At 39.3% G+C, this 26054-nt stretch overlaps 1 protein-coding gene across 1 annotated transcript in view; it reads right to left on the minus strand.

The window, feature by feature from the left end:
- Pou2f1 (POU class 2 homeobox 1) overlaps positions 1-25541 on the minus strand; it is a 112490-nt gene extending 86949 nt beyond the window's left edge. The window contains exon 1 of the mRNA XM_048810090.1: positions 20502-25541. The gene's annotated coding sequence lies outside the window, so the exon portion shown is untranslated. The remainder of the gene's footprint in view (positions 1-20501) is intronic.
- Between the last annotated feature and the right edge of the window lie 513 nt (positions 25542-26054).

A 26054-nucleotide genomic window follows, 5' to 3' on the forward strand; every position in this document is an offset into this window, starting at 1 on the left:
TTAAGTTTACATCCCCACAGATCTCTCTTTCTTATATAAAAGTATAAGTAACAGCTCTGACCAACCATCTTCTGCCCTTGCCATAAGGGTTCGCTCCTCCATGGGCCCCTCCGCTTGGGGGAGGACGCACCCATGGAGTGAGGACGTTAGGCCATAATGACGGAGGGTGCAGGAAGGACTGCAGGAGGATGGATCCACGGATCCCAAAACCCAAGACCTCTGAGTGACACGCTCTGGTGCATGGCGGTTGGCATGCTTCTCCCTCAAAACCGTCTCCTCCAAAAACATGCCAAGGCCACCACAAAATCTCCTAGTGAAGACGCTCGCTCGGATCAGGAGATATTCTAAGGCCTCCTAGAGGAACAGAGCCTCTATCACCCCCTAAAAACATGGCCGGTAAGGTATGGTCAAATATTTTATATATAAGAAAGGGGGATGAGCACTCTATTATCAGAGTGCACCTGCAACAACGTGCACAGTGCTCACAGACAGCACAAGAGCTACAGAAGAGTCCACACATTGACTCAGATCTAAGCACTGGGCCTGGAACAACTTTTCATAGTTGATGTCATCACATTTGTTATCTGAAGAAAGAAACAAAGCTCAGAAATTATTATACCCCCAAATTCTATTAAATATCTTAGAAACTCAGTTAATTTTAAATAAAATCTCCCAGATTTAAGACTATATTAGAAAATGAGTTTGATTTGATTTTTCCCCCTGTACTAAACTGAAACCAGGAATAAAACACTTAAGTGACATGAGCTATTAAAAGATATATTTTCAGTGTCACACTGCCTATTTCCTGGGAGCGCCCACCAGCCAGGTGGCAGTGGTAATTCAATGGAGCATGGCAAGGCATGGGGAAATATGGGGGTCAAGTCTGGTTTGAAGGTAAAAAGTCTCCTGAGTTTGGCAAACTTAAGCATTTTACTAATAAGGGAAATGGGATTTTCTTTATACTTGCATTGCTAGTTTTCATTAATAAGCCTTTATTTATCCCAGAGCCAGTTAGACAGTTGAAATGTTGTATTAATTTCTGAACGATATTTTTTGCTGCAATATCTAAATTTTTCATTAAATATATCTCAGCTAATTTTGAAAGATTCATTTTAAAAAATGTTTTAGGAAAATAATCATTGGTGATCAACTACAAAAAGTAATAACAAGTCAGGCACAGTGGCACATGCCTGTAATCCCAGCAGCTTGGGAGACTGAGGCAGGAAGATTGTGAGTTCAAAGCCAGCCTAAGCAACAGCAAGGCTCTAAGCAACTCAATGAGACCTTGTCTCTAAATAAAATACAAAATAGATCTGGGGATGTGGCTCAGTGGTTGAGTGCCCTTGAGTTCAATCCCCGCTACCAAGAAAAAAAAAAAAAAAAAGGTAAAAACACAGAGCCAAGAGATGAGTCACACTAAATTTCCTTTTGGACCTGTTCAGGTTAATTTATTCTAGTTTAAACATCTTTGTAATACATAGGCACTTATAAGGATTTTTAAAGGGGAGTTAAAACTTAATCTTAAATCACATTATAAAAACAACTAATAATTCCTCTAGTTAAAATCATTACAGAAAAATAGTTTCTCAGCACTACCTCATGACTATTTCTAAAATGTTCAGGTTTTTTCACAAGTGAATTGAGAGAAGAAATGATTTCATAACGAACTGGATTTAACACTGGACAAACTTTAATTCCAAAACCCAAAAGGTTCACAGTTCAGTAATGGGCTTTGAATTTAGTCTAGTAGGGACCAACCCCCAGACCCTTTTCCATTGTTGACTAAGCCATAGGCATCCCAAGCACCACTCCATCATAACAACAAATAGCAAACAAATTTCAGAGATAAAAATGAAAAGAAAAACTTGATAAGTCATTTTAATAGTCATTCCACAAACTAAAAGGCAATCATCATTATCAGCACCTGGATTTATCAGTAGCTACCAAATTAATAGCTTTATTTAGCAGAAAATATTTATGAGGAATAGAAAGACTACATTCTTTCTTTGAACTGATTCATTGAAAACTGAAAGTAGTTTGGTAATAAAAAGGAAGGAAAGCTCTTCCTTACTTTTCCAGTCTATGAATACAAAGAGAACAAAGGCAGAACTGAGTAACCGCATAAAATGACCTCTCACTTTAAGGGGGGGCAACTATGCACAGGGGGAACACTGAGGACCCAAAGAGACACTCGGCTCCCTTAAGAGGCACCTGTCCTGGGCCCACTCCATCCTCACAGAGCAGAGACACCAGTGCTGGCCCTTGCTAAAGGCACACGGAGTAAATGGTGCTTCTTGTATGGGCACTATTCTTTAAAGGACACATTTTACTAATAACAGACAAACTAACTTCTAATCCTAGCAGTCTCTCTCCCAAATTTATAAGAACCTACTTTAATTGGCTTTATATACATATAATATGACAGGTATAGATAGACTAATGCTATCATTGTAAAGTATTCTGGGAAAAAAATACAGGATTACAGTTTCTGCTTAGAAGAAGGGAAAGGTCAACACTCCGCAAACACTGATGTAGAAAGTCACCTTCATACCCTTATCAGGAAGTCTCAGAACCCTGACCAGCTCAACAGCCTCCACCAACACAGCAACTGGCACATGCACTGGCTCTACACCTGTACTCCAGTACCGGTGCCATACACCTGTACTATATACCTACTTTTGAATTAGTATCATTAGAATAACTAGTATAAAATTAGTATAACTGTCTGAGTGGTAAAACTAGTTAGGGGAAACCATCTAAATCTTACATAACCAAACTCAGTAGTCATACAACCAGTCCAGGCCTTTTTTCCCTATACATTAGGTCATCTCCTACTTTCATGAAACTCAGAGCTAACAGGTAGGTTCAATGATGTAAACAAAATCAAATGTGTAAATAGTTCAAATTCTCTTTTGTTTTTCCCCCAGAACATTCAATCAAATTTACTGAGGCAAGAGTCTTAACATTAGATGTAGCTGCTTTAATTACCTTCTCACTAGGCCATACTTGAACAAGCAGCAATCTGACACCACCCCCCACCCCCCCACACAAAAATCCCACGCAGTTTTATATATTTGAGACCTGTGTGTATATTTTTAGGATATTTTCACATGTGCCATTTCATTTGCTTCTTACAAAATCTCCATGAGTTGGGTGATATTATTCCCCTTTTGTGGATAGTGGTGCTAAGGTCCAGATGGCTAAAATGACTGCTGACATCTACTAGAGGGAGAGAATTGAAGGCAAAGGGACTGGGCTGCGCTAAACTGAGCGAAACTTTTTTCATGTGATAAGTGCCTCAAACTTGAATCACAAAAACTGAAAATTAATTATGTTCTTCTATAATGTTGAGTTAGATTAGAAATGTTTTTCAACGTTTTCTCCTACAGCACTGTCCTATTTAGGCATGAGAATGCTGTGTAGCTAGAAACTAAAAAAGTACGTAGCTTCCTAATTTTTCTAAGTGTAAAATTTAATGGAACTTTTAGGTTGTTTAGTGAGAATAAACTTCTTAAAAAGGAATTTTTGTGAGAAGGGGATTACAGTGGGTTATAATACTGGAAAGCAGGGATCAACATAAAAATCTGCTGTAAGTCTCTTATAGTGGTCAAAAGTTTCTAAAATTTTATTATAATACAAATTAAAAATTTTCTCTCTTGAAAAATTCTGATCTGTTTTTTGTAGTTTAAGTTCTTATGTACTTCAAGTTCTTTATAACAATAAAAACAAAAAAGCTTTAAAGTTTAAAACACAAGCAAAACAAAATAACGATTTAAGAAAAGGGGAGCAAGACACTGAAACATTTATATACACAACACAAATTTACACTCTACTACATATCCACTACCTCAGAGAAGCCCTGTAATGAATAAAGAAATCCCACCTCCCTCCCAATATATGGTGCAAAGGGACAAGCTCTTTCTGGCTGTCTCCTTTTTGAAATTCCCCCCAACTTAAACTGGATGCAAATAAGCCAGGTGTGGTTCTTAAAACAATAATCCTGCTAGTCCCCACTGAGTTCCCACAGGGACAGCACAGCTGAGAAGGGCACTGGTTGGTTTAAGAAGTTTCAACACTCCCTGAGCAAAGTAACAATCATGGTCTCTTAGTAAAGAACAAATACAATGCACAGAAAAAATTCTTTGCTAGAAATATCAAGCAAAATAAAGCAAAGCATTTTCTGCTAGTCCAAAAGAGTCTTTCGGCCTAGCTGCAGTAAGTAATAGATCTGTAAAAAGTTACAAGATGCCAGTCATCAAATTTAGTAATAATTCTGACTAAAGAAACAAAGCTTTAAGCAAGTACTCCCCAAGGGTCACTTAATTTAATAAGCAACATCTGGAGAGGGAGAAATAATATGAAGTCTGCTCTAGATAGTAGTAAATACAGTATATTTGTTTCTTATGTAAACTTGATATGACTATTCCTTGGTTTTATTTAAAAAAATTTTTTTTTTAATTAGATGCTTCATTGACAGTGATTCTCAAAAGGCAGTGCCAGGGTCAGTAGCAGCACCATCAACTCAGAGACTTACTAGAAACACAAATTCCAGCCCTCCCCTGGATATAATGAAGAAACCCTGAAGATAAAGGTTCCCAAAATCTGTGTTTTAAAAACCCTAAATGCACATTCAAGTGTGAGAATTACTGGTCTGCAGTGTCTGACCCCAGAGAAGAACAATGTTTAGCCAATTTCTCAGGGGAACTGAGAATGCAAACAAAATAAAATGCAAAGAATTCACTAGCCTCCTGAATGGAGTCTCGGGCTAGTACCCCTCTCTGAGTAAAAGATGTGCAGAGATTAGCAGTGGTCAGCACATCCTCTTTCCTACACATCAAGGGAACCAAGCGTCTGTTCACGTAGGACCTCAATCCACCTCCATTCACAACCCATGTCCAATCACTGAGGCCAGCCTTCATTCACAGGGCAGCAAGACAATAAACACATGGAGGGGTGAGTATGAAGTCTGAGTCATAGATTTTAACACCCTTCACTAATTCTAAGAATTCCTTAAAACATGCAAGGACACACTTTAGTGTCTAACTCATGAGATACAGCCTTTATGGATTACAAAACACACCTTTCGTTCTTCCTTTAACTTCAATTACAAACTTCTTCCATTTTTCTTTTCTTTTCATATTTCTAATGGGCAGCAAACATTTCAAAGAACAGCTCAGCTAGTGACATTAAAATGACCAAAGACACACAAATTTAAGAGCAAAAAAAAAAAACACTAGATAAATCAAATATGGCATATTTCATTTTGTTAAAATCAATTGATTAAAATTGATTAATTCAACCCAAATGAATAGTTTTCTGAAGCTCACAATTAAGTAGACAGCTAAATGCTTTTGGTGTTACACTTGGAGAATATACTTTTGAAATTATATTTGGCAGGTGGTGCACATCTGTAATTCTAGCAACTCAGGAGGCTGAGGCAGGAGGATTGTAAATTCAAGGCCAGAGGTGGGGATGTAGCTCAGTGGTAGAGCATCCCTGGGTTCAATCCCCAGTATTACAGGGGGTGGGGGAGTGTGTGAGAGTGTGTGTGTGTGTGTGTACATACATACTTGAAGGAAGGGTATAGCTTAGTGGTAGAACACTTACCCCAGCATGCACAAGGCCCTGACACTGTAATCACCAACACTGTGATAGACATTCAGTGAAACTGAAGACCAGACATACAAAAAAAAATAGAACGAAACAAAAAGACCCCCCCAAAAAATTCAAAGGAAGTGTTTACTTACTTATTCCCTGAGTTATCTTGTAATCTGTTTTATGATAAGAAATAATGATGAAAATCTCTCAAAGGTCAGATTCTTGGTTTTACATACAAAGTAGGAAATAGAAAAAGTGTACATTTGTTTTCTTAAATTAGGAAACGGTTGTATCACAGGTTCAGTTTTATCTAAATATTTAAGGAGCCTTTTTAACTTAAGGAATAAATAAATACAACTCTTGATTTTTAAGTTTAATGTGCTGCCAGCATTTACTCTACTCTTGGAAAAAGAAATGCAAAAGAAACGAATCCTGGGTGATCACTATTATCTAAAAGCAGCAGCAGCCTCAGAATAAACACAAAACAGATTCACAGGCTCCTACTTCTCCACCTCTGTTAAGTGTCAGTGTTCTTTAGGGTCCACACTTAGCCCACTTCTTTATTATGGCAGAAATTGCTAATGCAGTCTTTGTGCCACTAGCAATGTTAGAGAACTGATCCAAAAATGTTAGTTCTGTTGCCACAACCCAGCAGGACATGTTGGCTGCCACTCCAACTCTTCCTGAGTAAGAACAAGGGCATGAAGAAAATGACCTCAGCTCAAGGGAAGGGCCTGGTTCAGGAGTAACTATCTAGGCAAGAAAAGAGCCCCTGCCACTTTTCTGGGATAGCGCCCCTCGTTTTAAAACTGCACCGTGCACTTGCTTGCTCTCCTTTCTCTCAACATGAATGAGGAAGCTTGTTTCCTGACTGCTGCTGGCAGTTATCTTGCAACCACGAGGAAAACAACCAAGAGCAGAGTCAAGACAGTCCAGTCCTATTGCTCTGAAGCATCAGATCTCTCAATCATAGGAGCCAAATAATTCCTTTGTGTTTAAGTCATTTTCAATAACCTGAGGCAGAAAGCAACCTATCAACAGCAAATATGCAAGTTATCAAGAGTGATTGATTTTGTGTTCAAACTTTAGAAGTTACCAGAGTTTACTATGGGTTATTTATTTCTGTATCCTGCTAATAAATGTGACTGCCACATGATGTTTGTCAACTCTGCAAAAGTTCTATTATACATGCTTGTTATGTACAAGTCAGAATTTCCAAAATCTGGTCCTATTTTTAGTGCATAATCAGTTATTAAGTTGTAGATTTTAGTTTCAACTATTCTTTTAATTCTTGCATATCAATTTAGTCATATACTTGCAGATCTGTACCAACATTTCTAGCCTATAATTTTTCAAAAATCATTCTTCATGGTACTTATCATTAAAATGCAAATAGTCCCTATATTTTATTTGACAGTGCTTGGAATATGCTGGATACTTATTCCATTTGTAGCTACAACTATACATATATTGTGTTCATAAAAAAAGAACTTGTAGGCCACACCAAATGGTTAATATTCACCATATATACTTTTATCTTTTTTGTTTCTATTTTTTAGAGAGACACAAAAAAAGGTTTTGTAAATTTCTTTTTATTGATTAAAAATTTTTATCTGAAGGCTGGGGTTGTGGCTCAGCGGTAGAGCGCTCGCCTAGCAAGTGCAAGGCCCTGGGTTCGATCCTCAGCACACATAAAGAGAGTAAATAAAATAAAGGTATTGTGTCCAACTACAACTAAAAAATAAAATATTAAAAAAAATTTTAATCTGGCCAATTTTTTTTTTTTTTTTAAAGTACTGGGGATTGAACCTTGGGGAGCCTTACCACTGAGGCACATCTCTGGCACTTTTTATTTTTTTATTTTGAGACTGGGTTTCACTATGTTGCTTCCGGCCTCATTAAATTGCTGAGACTGGCCTCAAACTTGCAATCCTCCTGCCTCAGCCTCATGAGTTGCTGGGATTACCCCTGTTCCTGAACAAATACTTTTACTTACTTAACAAAAAAGTTAACTAAGGGGATGTAATGCTGTGAAGTCATTTTTATTACCTCATTACAATAAGAAGTTTTTCTGCTTTAGATAATAAAGATCTAAGATAAACCAGAAAGGATCCTAAAACTAAATTCAACAGGGAAAAATTACAGGAAAGGTTGAAAATAAGTAAGAATTATTTAGGCAGGAATGATGATACTGATGTTAAATACAAGAACCTGATATGATACAAAAAAGTTCTGTAATTAAGGGGAAACAGGAAAATACAGAGGAAGATATTTCAAATACAAAGTCAAGTTATTTAGAAATGATACTGACCATCTCTCTCTTTGGTCTGAGTTTCAGCCTCATTTTACACAAATGCAAAGACTAACTGGATGAACTTTCAAAATGCTGCCCTTACTCCTGAGTCTCCACTAATAATTTGTTTCAGGTAGCAGGGTAACTTTTTAACCACATGATGACTTAACTGTATATCATGCCTCAAGATCAGAAGATGGAGAGGCAAAGACCATGTATATTAAAAATGGATCTAGTCTCAGTTACAAAGAGCAGTTTTTAAAAAGCTTCTTAGACCACTCACAGGGGGAAGGGCAGAGTGAGTAGAGTGGCATATTTTCAAATTACTGAAAAATAATGTAGAAATGGATTTTAAGACTTGATCATTATTATTCTGTCAAATAGCAGTGGAAAGAGTGCCAAGTTCAACATGACAATTCAGGTGAAAATGCAGAGTCAGGACAGCAGGAGATGCAGCAGAGCCTGTCTAGGAGCCACACAGGGAAGCCAGAAAGACGGCTTCCTCCTCCAGTCTACCACCACGAACGCAACTGACCCATTTGTGAGGTCAAAGCACTGCCTTGAACACTCCACGGTTGTCCAGATTAGAAACACCCAACCAACTTTCAGTTAATACAAAAAACACCATCATCTGTTACAAATTTGGACATTGGCTTTAAGATGAACATCATTTAGAGCAGATAGAAAGTTGAAATCATTAATTAAGGAAATAAAAATAGTGGAAGAGAAATTGTTCCATAAACACAAAATAGAGCAGTTAGAGAATGAAGTACTCTGGCAAGGTCCTTATGAGTAGCTCACTGACAGCTTATATGGGAGACTCCATAGCCGGTGCACAGGCCAGCCAAAATTCAAGTGTGTGCTACTACTGTCTACCCCAAGGGCCAGGATACCCAGAGCAGGGAGCCCTCTCCTTCACAACATGTGTCACAAGAACACAACACGTGAAAGACCACTTCAACTTGTCACTATCACAAACTCCAGAAACCAGCATGTTTTTATCTTCTACCATGTGGTACAACCAGCCATCTGAACACAGGTCTTCAGTCCAACTTTGAAACACAAAAGACAGACACAGGACCCTAAAACAACCCCACCCACAAAGAGTAATCTAGTCCCATGTCACCAGATGAGAAAGGTACTGTTTTGGATTCCAGTAAACTTCATACTGCCACATATTCACCTTGCCCTTCTTTTTTTAACAGTGCCTTAAAAATGTAAAAACCATTCCCATTTGCTAGGAGGCTAAAGCGCAAAGAGGCTCAACATCTGTGTCAGACAAGAAAGTCAGGACGCACTTTCCAAAGAAGCAGAAACAAGTGAGACCAAGAACATGAGGTAGGGAGGCATTTGAAAAGCAGGACATGGGAAGGAAAGAGATGTGACATACAGGACAAGTGCGGGGAACAGCAAATGGCAGTATACAATCAGAGTGACAAGACAAGCAAGTCAGCAGTAGGAACAAATTCAGAAAGCCAGGCAAGCACCACATTACCCAGTTCCTCATGTAAAGTTCCAACTTCAACTTAAATCAACTTAAAATTTAAATTCTATCCTTACAGCCATGTGGTTTTAAGCAAGACATAACAAAAATAAATTTTTTTTTGTAGTTTACTTGACTAACAAAATGAATAGATCAGAGGGGCAAGTGTGAAAACAGCAACCACAACAAAGGGAAGAGATGAATGTGAACAGTCTCAGGGACAAATTAAAATGCTAGCATAGTGAAGACAGCTAGAGGGCTGCAGGCGTAAGGCTGGGGCCACCCAGGAGGTAGGCACTGCCAGGAAAACAGCTGGGCTCTACAGGGCAGAAGAGAGACCACTGTGCTACTCCTGAGCACACAACTCTTCATTCAGTGACTCACTCCAGAAGGAGGCCACACTCTCGACAACCCTCCATTTCACTGGAAATCGTCACTTCTATCCATCATTCCCACCATATCACAACTCTCTTAAACCTGCACAGTTGAAAACTGAGATCCCTTTTCTTTAGGCTTGGTTTCCTTTTTCACTGTTTTATTCATCAGTTACCTTGCCCGATACACAAAGAGCACCTAAAGCAGGGCACAGAGGTGTATACCCGTAATCCCAGTAACTGGGGAGGCTGAAGCAGGAAAATCCAAGTTCTAGGTCAGTCTCAGCAATTTAGCAAGACCCTGTATCCAAATAAAAATTTCAAAAACGGCTGGGGCTGTATCTCAGATGTAGAATACTCTTGGCTTCAATGTCCAACACCCAAAAATAAAAGGGGCGGGCGGAGTGGGGTGGGGAGGGCTGCAAGAGGCAGGAGTAGAGAAGGTTGCTGTTGGCATCTGCTGCTATCTCTAATATCAGCATATGTTCTCACCTGTTTCCCCTGCAGCAGGGCAGCTTAGAGGAGGATGGCTTCTTTATAAAGGTGAAAGGCAAGGAGCAGGGCGGCTGGCTAGAGGAGACGTTTGTGTGCGTGATGATGAGCTAGATGACCCTGAACTAAATCTGTACTTATATCTGATTGTTGGGGAATGTTGGGGTAGAGATAATATTATAAATGCAGGTTTCTGCTACTTGGTTGCTACATGGTGCTAAGAAGTGGCACAGCCTTAGATGCCAGTAGTACCTTTCTTCTCCACAAGGGCAACAATCAAAAATTATCCCCAAAGCTGGGCACTGTTAGTCTCAGTGACTTATGAGGATAAGCTAGAAGGATCACCATCAGCCTGGCATCATAGTGAGACCCTGTTTCAAAAAGCAAAAAATATCTCCAGATAGTGCCAAATCTCCAGGGGCAAAACCACTATTGGCTGAGAACACTGCTCTAGACACAAACTTGCCTAACACCCCTTCTCTGCTTCCCTTTCCTACCTTGAAAGTTCCTCATTCTTTCTGACTCCCAGAATGTTCTTTCACTTTCAGCAGACCAACTTTTTGTTAGTCAAACAACTCTCCCAAAGCTTCCTCCAAAAACAATCTCAAGCAGCACAATGACATCCTAGTATTCCACAAGGATGAACATTTACATGCTGTTGGAGGCACGTCCATCTTCACTAAATTGGAGCTCTAACTTGCTAGTGAATTTGCCTAATGACATGCTGGTTAACTGTGGGGCTCTCCTAATAACCTTCATTTCTTCAACTTTAAGTCTGTAAGAAGTTCCAGCATTCTTCAACTTGATAAATACCATTTATTGGGCCCTTGTCTGGTCCCACAGCTGTTCCAAGCACTTTGCATATTAACAACAAACAATTTACAGAAAACAGATCCAGAGGACCAAGGTGCAAGGACTTAAGCCCAGGCAGTTGGCTCAAGAACCCATTCTAAACCCCAATTCCTCCTGCCTCTAAATGTAAGTAAACAACTGCATCTCTTCTACCTCTTCAAGTTTTAAAACCTGAGATGATATACGATTTCAAGGTTTTGCTTGCTCTGCATGTCCTGTTCTTTCGTTTTTCCTATGAAAGCAATAGGAAAAAAAGCTGAGACATGGCGCACGCGAAGCCAGCATTTGCTTGGAGAGAGGCATCGTTCTGTGTTCAGCACAGCAGCACAGGACCTAGAACACAGCTGCTCCTTGGTGAATACTGGTTGAATGAATGCTTAAACATGGCAAGTCCTCAAAAGATTCAGCTTGAAAGTCTTTAACTCTCTGGCCCTTAATCATCCCATTTCTGGATTTTCCTTTTGGTAAAGAAATGATTCAAACACCATGGTCAATTTTACATACAGCACACAGAGTTCATTTCAGACAAGGACAGAAACATACTTTGTTTCCATGAACTTTCTCTTAAAATCCAGAACTAGTCTTCTAGTGAACAGTATATCAACCTTCAAATAATAAATGACAATGACTTTTGAATTCTCTTCAATAACTGCTTGAAATCCATTATCCTATAAATATAAACTAGGTTATTTTCTCACTGATGCCTTATTTTAAACTTGCACACTATAGTTCTTATGCTATTTTTCCATACTCAGTCATTCTCAGGCATTTAACAACTGATGATAGAGCATTACCAAATACTTTATATTTACTTCAAGTTAAGACTTGTCTACAAAATGGATTTCTGCAGAACTCTGTATCTTATATTTCTTCATCTAAACCCAACCAAAATGAAGACAAAGCATGTCACCCCTCCTCCGTGGGATGTAATGTTAAGGCATTTAAAACATTTCGTTTGAGGGGAGAGGTGATGGGACAGAACGACAAGAAACTATTTCTGTGAATGCCTTGGACATTTTGATTTGCATACTGTTACCTGGATTTTAAAAGGTACTTCATAGATGTGAGTGCCATTTGTTCCTTTTTTATTGGAGCAACACAGCACAGTAGCAAGTACATATGGACACTCAATAAATGCCTTTGGTTGAGGACTGCTTGAAATAGAAGCTGAATTTAGCACAATTAATTTCAGGGAGTGTTAGAAAGCAAAAGGCTGGAAAAAAAGGGACTGGGGGGAAAAGTCAGAGGAGGGGGTGGGACTGCTAAAAGACCATGCAAAGGAAACTCTCAGTGAAAAGGGAAGAAAGGTCAAAGGTTCATAGAAGCCCAAGTTAAAATCATTTCAAAAGAGAAGAGAAGAAACAATGATTTGCGATATGCCTTATCTTCACCTTTACATGAGGCAAGGGTCAGGTCCTATGAAACCCTACTGTCAATGCTGACTGTCCCTTTAGTCACTTTCCTGGCACTGTGTGTGCCTTCAAGTGCTTCTGGCTGATGATGCTGGCACAGTGACTATAAAACCTCACTGCCAAGAGCCTGGAAGCATGCTCACTAATAGGAAGGGGGGGCGGGCTTATTTTCTACATGAACAGACTAGTTGTAAAGCTAAAAGAAAACAGAAAGTAAACAAAAAATCCTACTTATCAGTTATAAAATCTTTAAAAAATATATAAAACCAACTGGAGTCAAACTCATGGCATCTTTGCCACCTGCCACATCCTATCTTCAGTCCAACAGAAGCTGTATTTCTAATACTCCAAGTTTACAATATGCTTTCTGTACAAACCACTTTGCCAACTCAGAATCCAAGTCCTGCATTTCCAGTCCCCACTAATCAGCACTCTCCACCACTCTTGACGGATCAGCCTGCCTGCTGCTCAGCCTTCTGGTCAGTCTCAGACTCACCTGGTCCATCAACATCTAACCTGTTCCCTCCCAAACGCTGCAATTCCCTCTCTATGAATTGCATTCCTCCCCTGCTCTGTCGCATCTCTTCTCATCTTTAAAGTATTCCTCAAGCTCTTGTGGAAACCACGTACATTTGTCTGGGTTGCAAAGGTAGGTCATGGGGCACAAGGCCTACAAGAAAGGAAGCAATTCAGAACAAATCGACATTTAACAACTTGCAGAGGCTCTCACCTGCAACCCAGGGTAGAAGTCAGTTGCATTATGTTTGTGAAACATTTGAAGAACTGATGAATTTCTTTTTTTTTTTTTTTTTTTTTTGTAAATCACGTTTGCTATATCTTATCAGTCACACACCATCACCTACCACACACCTAGGAAGTATTCTACATAAAATTGTAACCATTAAACACTGTCATGCTACTATCAGTAGTACTGCATGATAATACAATCAAGAGGAAGAAGAACAGGGGACAGCAACCTTTTCCCAACAGAATTTGAGAACCTTTAACGTGCATCATTATATATTCTCATTAATTTGCAGTCAAGTGAAAAAAAAATCAAGTGTTCATTTTATTTGTAAAGTGTCTTAAAATAATAAACACACTCAATACACATATATATTACCTATATGAAATAGAAAAATTGAAAACCAAATCTACATTTAAAATCACTTTAAATTCTATTATCATAGAAAGATAAATGCAGGGGTAGCCAAATAAAGTCTGCCAAAAGCCTGGTACACTGTAGGTGCTTGAATGTTCACTAACCTAGAGCAAAATCCCTACAAGTCACCTGTCTTCCTGGCAGGGGACAAATAAGAACAGGAAAATGGGCTTCCCAGACAATCTGAACAGACTCAACTCCAGCCCAGGACCTGGCTGGCCTACCTAATCTCCTAAACCTGTATTAAAGGATAAACATCACAATGACCTTTGAGGCCTACAAAGATTATGCTATGCCTACGCATGGACCAGTGACGGATACCTTGAGTCCACAGAAAGGACAGGCTCTGGATATCTAACCACTATTTATAAACGGCCTACCTTACGCCAGGTGCAGGTAATACAACAGTGAGTAAAACAGAGGGGTCCATCCCCTTCAGTTCTCAAGTCTCATCACAGAATATACAATGACAAATTATGATAAATGCTATAAAGAAACCACACATCAAGAAACCATCTTTGTGTAGAGATGTGAAGAATAAATGGGAATAGGCTAGGCAAAGAGATATGGAGGGTCGGAGCACAGCAGCTATGAGAATGTGAACAAAGACCTAAGGGGCTCCAGGGCAGACGGGGCAGAGGAGGGGCAGGGGCAGAGGAGGGGCAGGGGCAGAGGAGGGGAGGGCGGAGCAGCAGGCCTGGGGAGTATATTCCTTAGCCTAAAGGCAGCGGGAAATAACTTTAATTAGGAGAAAAACACGATGAAGTTTATACTTTCTACAAATGTACTAGCAGAGCTTCAGTGAGAAAGAAATTAAAGGAAGGTTATGAGGGTTGCTACTGTGCTCCAAGAGGAAGATGATCATTTAGACTAGGACAGCAGAGGACACAGACTTGGGAACCTCTGAGGGAGAGGGCAGAGGAATGACTCACAACTGAAATGTTATTGGTGGAATGCAGGACACAGGACTATCCAGGCAGTTGCATCAGTGAACAAGGAGGCCACAGGGATGGGTATGAATGCTACGTTGTAGAATGAAAAGAAATGCAGGTCTACAACTGAGCCTTCCATGTCAACATCTTTCTTTTTTCTTTCTCCCCGCCCCTTACTGGTAATTGAACCCAGAGCACTTAATACTTAATCACTAAGCTACATCCCCAGACCTTTTATTTTGAGAAAAGATCTTGCTAAATTACTGAGGCTGGTCTGAGCTTGTGATCCTCATGCCTCAGCCTCCTGAGTCACTGAATGTGGGCCAACCTAGGAGAACAAAGGAGTTACTAGAGGGGTGAAAGGAAGCTAAGAGAGCATGAGGTCACCATTTCCAATGAGAGGACAGTTTCAAAAAGAGACTGTCTGAACCATGCCCTTTGGATTTCTATTAGTAAGAATCTACCTAAGAACACTAAGCCATTTCACAGCTCCCAGAGCAGAACGGGACAAGCCCTGTTCTCCCCTCCTTATTCTGGTCCACACTTCCTTCCTGGGCACTCTTTCCTTCTCCTCTATGGAATCTAACAATAAAGAGTGAAGAGTGACGTGTGTTCTAACTATGCAGCCTCACCCCTCTCCATTCTTTACTGATTTCTGCCTTTACTTTTCCATCCTTTACTGGATTACAAAGCAGAACCAAAAACATCTCATTTTTTAAAAATTTGAATTCAATTTATTTTTAACTGTTATTAAAAAAATACTACACGTTAATGGAGTACCATGTAGTGTTTCAAACATTTTGCTTTTTCCTGAATATTTTCTGTTCTTTCTGTTCTCAGTTTTAATACTTGATATACATATTTGTCGTGCCACAGTCTGACTGGGCACAAATCACGTGCCACTCAAGCAGGAACAAACTTTATTTCTGAACTCCACCAGCACACTCCACACGCTCTCCGGGAACGCTCCCGAACGCCACGCGGCTCCTCCAGGAACCACCAACCAGAAAATCCCTCCTCTGGCACCTCCCCAACCAATGGGAACTCTTCAGGAATCCCCGCAAGAGCTCAACTGGAACTCAATGGGAACTCTGCGAGAACTCAAAAGTCATCATCTTAATGGCTCGCTGGCGTCACCTCTCAACCACTACTTCTGGCAAAAATGCCATGCGTCATCCCGATTCGGCCGTGGCCCTCAACATTGTCGGGGTAGTGGTAGTGGTAAAATGTCTTTACTTGCATAGAAGACTTAAATGGTTTCTTTCACACAGTATGTCAATGGTTCCAACAGAAAAGAATTTCCTGAAAAACTGAACTCTTCTCATGTAAGATTAGTTCTCTATTGTAAGAGAAATTCTCTGCTCCTATATCACTGATTTCTGGATGTTATGTGGCCAAACCACCATCTGTTATAAAATCTTAAGTTGCTAAATAGGATTCATCTAAAGCAGTCCCTGCTGACCACTTGTAGGGCAATAAGGTTTTCTTGTACAGGAATTCAGAACAGAAGACATAAGTCGTGTTTCCCAAATCAGTCTTTCTCAGGGTTTAATAGTTCTTCGTGTGTTATTTAACCAACCGCCATCATCATTTTTATAATGCTGAGAATGAAATTGAGCCTCACACATGTTAGGCAAGCACTCCACCAACTAACCTATGTTCCCAGTCCTTTTTATTATTTTTTTAAATTTGTTGTTGTTGTAGTAGTAGTTGGACACAATATCTTTATTTATTTTTATGTGGTGCTAAGGATCGAACTCAGTACCTCGCACATGCTAGGCAAGCGCTCTACCACTGAGCTACAACCCCAGCCTCCCCCCAGTCTTTTTTTTTTTTTTAATTAATTTGCTGAGGCAACTTGAGATCCTCCTGCTTCAGCCTCTCAAGTAGATGGGATTACAGGTATGCACCACCATTCCCAGCTAACCAACATTATTCTTAATTCCATCCTTTCTTTGTGGAGGAAAGGAAATGACAGAATTTAAACCCACCATTCCTATAAAAGAATTTAAGAAAGATGTTCTTGTCCTAAACTTTCAGAGCTCTGCCAGGTGACTCAAATCTAAAGATCTTAGGCTGGGGTTGTGGCTCAATGGTAGAGCACTTGCTTAGCATGTGTGAGACACTGGGTTCGATTCTCAGCACTGCATATAAACAAATGAATAAATGTCCATCGATGTCTTAAAATAATCAAAAAAATAATAATAAAGATCCTGTAACCCTATTGGCACAGTTAGGCTCAGGCAACACTTACATTTTAAAATGGGAATGGAAAAATTGGAACAGTTGAATCAGAAATAGTATTCAGCCCCATCTTCCAAATGTTGGGGGGGAAAAAAGTGAGTAGGGAGATTTCATGGCCATTGGGTCTTAGAATAATATAATTTATAGCCACAATGAAGATTTAAAATAAGCCACAAAGTATGTGTTTCTAATGGTCTCATCATAATTCAACTAAAGTCAGGACATGCATGATTGGAAGGGTGCCCCAGGTGGAAATCAGGAAAGGACTGTAAAGGAAAGCAGGAGGATAAAGATGGAAGCATTATAAAAAGTGACCAGAATTCTTTAAAGAACTAGAGTTGTAAGAAAGCATAACTTTATGGTAAGTCATGGTTTGTCCAGAAAATGGAATATATCAACAAAGGACAACATAAGTACTAAACTCCCAACCCTTTGGACCCAAAGAGACTCCAGCCTACCAAAGGTACTGACTGGGTCAAAATGCAGAGTAGTGGGTAGACTTCTGGTTTCCAGGGCAGAATACAGACACAGCAAACTCATCAGAAACAAAGACAGTGGCACAGAATGAATGGGTGACTTCCTGTTTAAAATGAAACTTGCCTCTTGAATAGCATCATATCTCTCTCCTACACAAATTTATCAGAAAGAGTGAATTCCACAAAGACCTAGAAGGAAAAAAAAGGAGAGGAAAGGAAGAAATTAGGAAAAGGAATTATTTAAAATAACCCAACTGATTTCTGCTATTAGGTGTGTGGTCACACAGATTTTTCAGTGTTCCAGTCTCTGACCACAAACACTACATTAAGCTCCTAAACCTTACCTAAAGCAACGGGGGGGGGGGGGGGCACTTAAAAGCAATGGATTAACAGTAAAATGTTACATGCTAGAGATTATAATTGAAGAAAAAGGTACACAACTAATGCAAAGTAGTCAAAAAAAAAGCTCAACATAAAATAAGCCTTATAAAGTGGGTAAAGAAGCCATAAGGAAGTCAGGGAATTATCAACCTTTTTAGTGCCCCATATCATAAGAAATGAGAAAATCTAGCCGAGGGGAGGTTACATATTTAGTTAGCAGCTGGTGGTCACTGAGAATAAATCAGGAGCTTAATATCTTTGCTTTTTCGTGTAGAAACAGATCACAAACAACATACTGCTGGTTCAGGCTTGGTTATTTAGGAGGTGAAGGAAGGCAAGGAAAATTAAAACACTAACCTTTAACTGACTGTTCTACCTTTGCCACACCCCATCATTTCTTTCATTCTAACATTTCTGAATCTCTAGTTTACAGTGTTAAGCATGTAAAGCCAATTAAAGGGAGGAAGAAGGAAGAATCAGAAAAAATGGACTGCAAATTCAAATCCTTATCCATACACTGCTCCCCCAACCTGGCAAGTCAGAAATGCTAATGAGGTTACACCAGGTTTTGATGCAGAAGCCCAGGAGTGCTTCCAGGTGTCTTCCCAACAACTGCCCCACTTCTCAGCAGGACAGTGAAGCATAGCAGATACAGGCCAGAGACCAAGAGAAAGAGAAGCCACGTCCTAAATAACAAGCCCAGATGCGACTTCTTTCTGCATCTTAAAATGCCCAAGTTATGCCAGGCATGGTGGTGCACGCCTGTAATCCCAGCAGCTGGGGAGGCTGAGACAAGAGGATCACGAGTTCAAAGCCAACCTCAGCAACAGCAAGGTGCTAAGCAACTCAGTGAGACTCTGTCTCTAAATAAAATGCAAAATAGGGCTGGGGATGTGGCTCAGTGGTTGAGTGCCCCTGAGTTCAATTCCCAGCACCAAAAACAAAAACAAAAACAAAAAATGCCAGGTTATAAATTTGGGAAGTCCTAATACTTTTTAAGAAAGACTCTACATCTCAACATATACAGCTCAAATGGAACAAAATTTGCCTGTGTAAATCTAAGTACTTAAACTTTTCCAAACTATTCTTCTGTTTATCTCCCATGCTCTAAAGAAGACTTAGAACAGGGAGTTAGCTTGAGTTCCATCGTTTGAGTTCTCAAAATCCTATTGAGTGGTAATATACTCAAGGAAGCAGAGTTAGATATTATCAGACAAAAAAAGGGTGGGAAGGGGAGTAATATTCACTATGTTGGCATTTTGCAGAAAAAATAAAACAATTCACTAGAAAAAGCATTGTTTTCCTAAGCAAATACAAGAACATAGAAAGCAAACGTATTAATGGTAAACAATCCTAGTCTTAGGAAAACCTAGGCTGCTTTTTTTGTGGTGGTGTTGGGGTGGGCGGGGAGCACAGTTGTCACTCTGCAACTGTCCCATCTGTAAAGCAAGAGTTAAAATGCACCTGTATTAAAACTGTTTCTGGCTATTTCAACCTAATGGCGAATTCTCCTATTATCAGATGCCATCCCAAGGAGCAAAACCAGAAAAACAGGCCAACATCTGAGCAAAAGCAAAAGCAGAAAAGACCAGAACCCCAAGCTTGTCTGTCTCCTGAGACTCCTGGTCATATCTTTACAACATCTTGCACAGACCACAGGAATGGCAATTTCCTACACACTACAAAACAAGAAGCTCTGTCTTTTGTTATGCTGCCAAGTGTACAAACCAAAGGATTCTTGCAGGCTACTGTAGCCCCAAAACCATGAAACCGAGGAATGGCTCCTAATAAGCAACTTTCAGGGTTCATGAGAAGTCAAAACATTCAATGTTAAAAGAAATCCTTAAAATTACAAAAAAAAAAAGTCAAATGTGCTACATATTTTTATTTGAATGCCACGTAGGGAAGAAGAATAAGAATATGGAATTTTCAAAATAAACTGTTACTACTACACTTTCTGCAAGGAATTATCTCATTGATTCTTTAATGATTGTTCTTTTAACCCTCACTGAATATCATTATAGAACTCTATAATCCTAAAAGGGCAGATCAGGGCTCAGGAAGCATTCAAGATGGTCATTGAATATTAAGTCATGTATTGCCCACCACTAGTTCAATATTAGATTAAAAAAAAAAGACACCTGATGCCAGAAATTCAACTCTTGTTCTGTAGTATATTGAAAGTCTTTTTGATTTTAAAATAACACTTTAAAAATGTTTCTTCTCTTCTTATTACTTACTCTTTCCATCTCTTTGCCACTCCCAACCTATTACAAGCCACTTATTGATTGAAAGAATAAAAATAAGCAAAATCACAGTCTAAACCTCCAGTCATCAGCTACTCCACATTTATGGGAAGTAAGAAGCTCTTTCTGGCCTGGGGTTGTGGCTCAGTGGTGGAGCACTTGCCTAGCATGTGTGAGGCACTGGGTTCGATCCTTAGTACCACATAAAAATAAATAAAATAAAGGCATGCTATCCATCTACAACTACAAAGAGAGGGGGTTAAAAAAAAAAAAAAAAGGCACAGAGCATAATCACAGCAGCAGAGTCTCCAGCTTCTTCCACCTGCCTTGCATTCTTGGGTTACAGTTTCTCTAACAGCTAATTTCCCTCCTTGGAGGATTTAACTTAGTATGCGCTGCTCTCCACTTCCATATCTACCCTGTTGTTTTTTTACAGGAGTTAAAGCAACTGTATAAGAATGCCTAAAAACATCAAAGACCTAGAGCTTCACTGGATGTGTGTGGCACTGGAGGAAGAGGAGGAAAACGTGAGGTAATGAGGATCTGCTGTATTTACCTTATGTGCAGGGCATGTGGACAACAATGGAAACCACGCAGGGTGCGCTTTTGGTCAAAAAAGAACACGGCAGCCCAATGGGAGGCCTTTGTTCTTCAAAAGGGTCTCCTTTTCCCCTTTTGTGCTTCACTTAATTCATGGCATCTGAGCTGCTCTTGAACTTGACAGACTGAGAGAAAGGAAGTGAGAAGGGGGAAGTCAGACACACAAAGAGAAGGGAAAAGGAAGCACTTCAAACAGAATCCAATGGAAAAAATCAGTTCTACTGCCAGTTTTGATGAAGTTTTGGAATTTTAAAGGAGTTGGAAAGTATAATTCAGTGTTAAAATAGATTAAGTTTTCCCAGAGATGATAACAAATATAAAAACATTATTATGTACTGAGAACTTGATGTATTTTTTCTGCTAGTGTGCTTTTGAAATATTAGTAATAAAACAGTTTTACTTTTCAACAGCTACATGAATGATAAGCATTCTACTACAGAACCAGTAAATAAATGATTTCCTAGCTTAGGGGAATTTTAACAAGTGATCAAGAGACAGAAGAAACACCGTGAAACCACCTGCGCCACCTGCAGGATGAATACAGGCATGCATGCTACAATACATTTCAAAGCCCAAGATTTAAGACAAATTAATTAAACTGTAAGGACTTTGAAGTCAAGAATTCAAAAAAAAAAAAAAAAAATCAAATAACTTCTGATGGAAGACAAAGCCCTAGGAATCTCAGGCCACCTTTAAGTATTCAAGCATATAAATAAAAGATCCACGGAAAAGTTATTATTAGCTGTTATGTATTAATACAAAAGGCTGTTTCAAAACAATTTTTTTCAAACATTTGGCTGTAAAGTAAGTGACTGACCCATGGCTTTAAACACACACTCATCATAAAACAATCAACCAAGTGTGAAATATGGACATTTGCCCTACTCCACTGACTTGGCATTTCTCCAGGTCTCTCTTTTACGCATGTTTTACGTGTGTGATTTTGTGTTTTATAATACGCATATTAGCTTTTGTGGCCCTTTTTCTTCTTGGAACTTCATTTTCACCCATTTAATATATTTTCTTTTCTTTTCTATCAGTATACAAACACTTCAATTTGGGGGAGTACACAGCATTGCTTGTAACCAAAGTGCTCTTGGAGGTACTGAATTATTTCTACTTTTTCCGCTTTATAAACAAAGCTTCTAGAAAGAGCACTGTAGGTGTATCTTTTCTTACTGGTGTAAATGTTTCTGTCAACAAATAGCTAGGGGAAGAATTCCTAAGTGAGAGGGGAAAATATTTAAAATTTAATATATAAATGTTCTTCAAAAGTTGTGCCATCTAACTTCCTAATAATGATGCAAGAGTGTTTCCCCAGACCCAAGACAACAGCAATCTTTTTTAAACAGTGACATCTGATAAATCATTATAGAACATCTACATAAATTTTCTTTGAAACCGAGAATGACACTTATTCTCAATATGTACTGAAAAAAAAAACACTTTGTAAAGGAAGTAATAATTTTAAACTACCTTTACAACCAAGTATTATTTGGCAGTCATATTTCAATTTCATCCTGGAATTATTTCCCAATCACTTACTCATCACAATGCTTTCAGAGAACAAAAATCCACCCTCAGCAGACAGTGTTGCACAAAGAAGAGACAGAAAATCTGCTGCGAGACCCAAAGACAACTGTCAAGACAGCCAGACCCTATGAATGAACACCTTCCCACATTCTGAAAGTAGAGCTTTCAAGTGGATTTATGTGCATGTACACAACAGTGGATCAGTTATGGTATGTTTGTAAAAGTTAAGGAAGACCAGGCATATAATTTCTTGTTATCTAGACACCGTGCAAGTCTATGGATTGCAGCATCATGATTTAGCACTGACCTAAGATGAAGCCAGAATTTAATTCCTAAAACATGGTTTCTCGACTCAGCACTACTGACATTTTGGATCAGATGATTCTGTTGGGGGAAGGGAGGAGGGCTAACTTGTACACTTAGGGTATTAAGCATCTAATCACCAGGTGCCACTAGCATCAATATACAATTTGTGACAACAAAAAATGTCTCCAGATGTTGCCAAATGTTCCCTGGGGAGCAAAGGGGTGGGATAGGCAAGTTCATGCCCAGTTGAGACCCACAACCCTAGGGTGCTTAAATTAACCATCACACACATTTTACAACTACATACTATGCTCCACTTTAAAAGTGTACAAGGGTGGGAGAGCTCTTGTCTAGCATACATGAGGCCCTGAGTTTGATCCCCAGCACCACATTTTAAAAAATAAATAAAGATTAAGATCTCAATATTTTAAATAGTTAAAATAGTATCAACTTCTTACTAGCCTTCACCATGCTCTGGAGCCATCAGAGAACACAGCAACATCCAATAGACACAAACCAAATGATGACTAATTACTAGCTAACACTGATGTTTCCCAGCAATTTAGTGTAAGAAACACTGAATCTGTGCAAAAACCTGAGTTGTTATTATGAACGATCCTGTTGAATCCATCTCCAATATACACCTTGAATCCTCCACCATCATCTTTCCTCTAGATCCAGAACCTTTTGTCTCCCAGCTTACATCCTAGACTGCCAAGCCATACTCTATTAGTACAGTAATTCACTCAACTAATATTTACTGACTGCCTGTAATATGCAGCACGCTACATGAACACACACAACTCTGACAAAATCCTTTACTTAGTGAAACTTATGTTCTAGAATAAAGTGTTACAGCAGAGGGCAGTAAGCATTTCGGTGAAAAAGGAAGTAGGAAAAGATAGGTAGAGGTGGGGTGTGGTGTTAAACAGCAGCCAGGGATGGATTCCCCAGTTGTATAAAGGCCAGAAGGAGGTTAGAAGTGAAACACATGTATATTTACAGAAAAACCATCCCAGGTAAAACATAAACAAGTGCCTGAGGGGAGAGCATACTTCTGACTTTTACTCTGAATGAAATGGGAAATCCATAGAAGATCAGAAAGAGAAGGGAGCCATGCTCAAACATTTTCAAATAAAACAGAGCTATGTTGAGAATAGGCTGCAGGGCTGCAAGGGTGGAAGCAGGGACTAGTTAACTCATAGATTTAGACTCAGGAAGGCATAGTGGAGATGACGGTAAGTGGTTAGACTGTCAGTCTATGATTTATGTTGGATTGTGTCGATCTTCAATTCAAAAGCCCTCCAATGCCATTTTTTTTCCCAGTGTACTTTATGTAAAATGCAAAATCCAATATGGTCTAAAGGTTATTATGATCTGACCTCTTACTCTTCTAGCTTCATTTTACTCCCCAGTAATCAAAATACATTCTGGCCACAATGATCTTCCAGGTCATCAAATACTCCCGAATTCTCTTCCCCCTGAGGGGCCTGGAAAAACACTGTTCGCTCTGCTCTTTGCCTTGCCAGCATGATCTTGAATCTCAATTCTGAGTTTAAAATTCACTTCCTCCACAAGACCCTCCTGACAAGCCATTCCAAATGAGCTTCACTCCTTCCCCCATTATACTCTCTCAAAGGGCTCCAAAGCACTATTCCTTGATAATGTTTCTCTCTTTAGACTGTAGGCCCTACGTATCCCCCTGATCTGGCACAATACCTGGTACACAGCAAGTACAAAAGATACTTGAACAATGACAGAACTTTTGTACTTGCTCTGCCAGAATCTGCTCTTGTCACACAATGTTTTTCCCCTCTCTGCATCTGTGATGGTCACAAGAGCTATAAAGTACATGAGACAGAGAAGTGGAAAATCACAAGCAATCTTACTAACAATCTGTGTGAGCAGGAGAAACGAACACGGAGGGGCCTTCTTTGCTGGGTTATAATACCTGGATTTTATTTAGCAGTCAAAAAGAACAGTATTTAAGGCTTTTCCAGCAGTACAATACAACATTCAGAAGAAACCATATTTTTGGAAGATTATCTGTGGTGTATAATTCACAAGAAGAGTATGAATGCAAAAATTAGAACTAGAACCAACAGGTGAATAAAGCCTCAACTAATTTTCAGACTAGTTGGATATGAAAACATAAATGATTTTTTCATACATACTCATTAGTGAAGATTCTTAGTGTTATTTGATAACTAAATTAAGTTCACATTATTTTAGCTGCTTACACAGAAAGCAAAAGTAATCCAACAATGGAAAATACTTTCATTTTTTTGTTACTTCATTACTGACATGATACCAGATCAACCTTCCAAAAGCATGGCTCAGATTATATTACTCAAAAAACTTCAGCGGCTCCCCACTGTCCACTGAATTAAGTCCAAACACCTCAGCCTGATATTTAAGACCCTACACAAACTGGCCTCAACTTACTTGTATTCGCCTAAATTCCAGCCAAATGGAAACTACCTTTGCTCCCATTATAGCCAGTTTTTCTCCTTTTATCAGACCTTGCTTCAGATTGTTTCTTCCTTTTGAAATGCAATCCCACCCTCCACTCAGAAGTCCCCTGTCAAAAGCCACCATTCCCCTCTTAGGGCCCAGCTCAGTTGCTACCACCATTCTCAGAACTTTTCCCCAGCTTACCTCAAGTACAAAATGTGCTCTCAAATCTCTGGGGCTTTGAAATTCACCACATTAAATCTTGAATGACTCTTTCCTTATATATCTGATCTCCCCAATAACCTTGCAAACAACCTCTAACGCCCTCTTTTTGCAAAACTAAGATGGGGCATGTACATACAAGGGCAAACAACCGTTACAAACTGTTCTAAGAACATATTCCATTCGAAGGCAGAACTTGTTTCTGATTCACCTTTTATTTCTTGCAGCTCTTTGTAAAAAGTATGTGCTTGAATAATACGGTCAAAAATCTTAGGTCAAAAAAAAATTTGCCATTATCACCCTGGTCTTCCTCACTGAGCCACATTAAAAGTTGACATTTACTAAGCAAGCATCAGCACTCTCATTGGCTATTCTATGAGCTAAGAAACAGCAGAGATGATTAAAAGTTAAGTATTAAAAAAATTATCCCAGGGCTGGGGATGTGGCTCAAGTGGTAGCACGCTCGCCTAGCATGAGCGAGGCACTGGGTTCGATTCTCAGCACCACATAAAAACAAAATAAAGATACTGTGTCCACCTAAAACTAAAATAAATAAATAAATATATATATATATATTTAAAAATGTTAGTTATTTAAAAAAAAATTATACCAGGTTGGCAGTGTAGCTCAGTGGTACAGCACCTGCCCATTATGTACAAAGCACAGGGTTCGAGCCCCAGTATCACAATAACAGAAACAAAACAACCCAACCCAACCCAAGCAAACCACACCACATTAAAAAAGCAACCCCCATACTATCCCTGTCCTAGGAACAAAAGACTTATTTCCAAAGCAATCAGAAAAAATAATAAAAGTGCTATATCAAACAACCAAATTCTAGGTTGAGTATGAATTTCAAAAGCTGGAACAGACAACAAGTGCAGGGAAAGCTGGCTAGCCTCAAGGGAGAATGCTTAGAAGGACTGGGCCAGAGAACAAGGAGGCAAGATAAGCCCAGTGGGCTCCCAGGTAACTCCACAGTCATACCCATTCC

Source organism: Marmota marmota, unplaced genomic scaffold (assembly GCF_001458135.2).
Source record: "Marmota marmota marmota unplaced genomic scaffold, marMar, whole genome shotgun sequence".
In the NCBI taxonomy this organism is placed as follows: domain Eukaryota; kingdom Metazoa; phylum Chordata; class Mammalia; order Rodentia; family Sciuridae; genus Marmota; species Marmota marmota.